This window comes from Fonticula alba (assembly GCF_000388065.1).
Source record: "Fonticula alba strain ATCC 38817 unplaced genomic scaffold supercont2.3, whole genome shotgun sequence".
Taxonomy (NCBI): Eukaryota; order Rotosphaerida; family Fonticulaceae; genus Fonticula; species Fonticula alba.
This window is the reverse complement of record NW_009242973.1, coordinates 3,270,392-3,271,738: the sequence shown is the minus strand read 5'-3', so window position 1 is coordinate 3,271,738 and position 1,347 is coordinate 3,270,392.

Below are 1,347 nucleotides of genomic sequence, written 5' to 3'. Positions count from 1 at the left end.
GGGGGCCTCCGCCTACCTGCCGCTCCTCGGGCTAAAGTTGCCAGGCTCTCTGACCAAAAAAGAGCCCCTCGAAGCCACCTCCCCCATGCGAAAAGGTGGGTGCTCGGAGAGGGGGCTGGAGAACACATGCGCCGGGAACCGAATAGAGCTCGCACCGACTTCCCAACAAGGAGGGCGCAGGGTCGGGCCCAGCCACACAAGGGCCGACCTCGGCAGGGACGCGACGCCTCCAGCTAGCGAGTTTCTCTCGACCCCTGCGGTGTGTGTCGCCCCCTCCAACGCGCGGGCACAATTCGAACGGCCTACCCTCCGCAGCGGAGGGACCACAAGGCGCGGTTGCACAATCGGACCCATTAGAAAGCGCGGGAGTTTCGGCGTGATCGGCTGTGTTGGTGGAAGTAAGTGGTCATGTGGGATGGAATGTCATTGTAGACTATTCGATCCCCTCCAATAGCCTCATCGGTTTGCTGCGCCCAGGACGAGACACGGGTCGAAGTTTGGACATTCCCCGGTCGCGCTCACGCGCGGATGGTGAAAATACGCTCGACCCTACCGAATGCATTAGACCCTAGCTATAACCCCCTGAACGAAAAGGCAGCTGGAATGCTCGCTTGGGTGTCTCTCCCTCTCACTCGAAGGGGCGAAGAGGGGCGGTGGGGAGAGGGGTGGCCTTGTGCTGCACCCCTGTCCTGCCCCCCCCCCCCCTTTCTCCGTGTCCCGTCCTCGTTCCAGGCCTGGCCGCTGGTTTGAAAGGAGGCACATTTGGGCGGGTTCTGTGCGCCCTGTTTACACAAGTACTGGCCTTCTCCGGCGGGGGGGGGGGGGGGGAGCGGAAGGGGGCCGGAGCCAGTCTACGCAACGAGAGGAAGCCTCTCCAGCCCCCGAGTGGGTGAGGAGCCCCTATTCAAACGGACAAGGGTCCAGAAGACGCCGAGACGCACTTTGTCTGCGCCTCCGTGTACCCTGTGCTCTTTGCCTGGCATCGAGACACCGATCCCACATAATTAGGATCATTATTTATTATCCCAAATACACACCTCCCCGCACACAAGAAGAGCTCAACACATAGAGATATGCTCGACTGTGGATCCCCCCAAGCCAAATATATCGGCGCTCCCCCCTTCCGGGGGCGGGGGGACCCAAGCAAAGGGGGTTGGAGTACGGGCGCTGTTGCCTCGGCTCCTCGACAGCAGGGGCCGGCTTCCGCCCGACAACTCCTCTGGTGATCAGTTTGCCGAAAGGGGGGACGAGGCAGGGAGGGCAAGAGAAAGAGAGAGAGGGAGGGAGAGAGCGCGGAAAAGCGAGCGGGAGAGAGCGAGAGAGGGCGAGAAAGACTGGGGGCAGCAG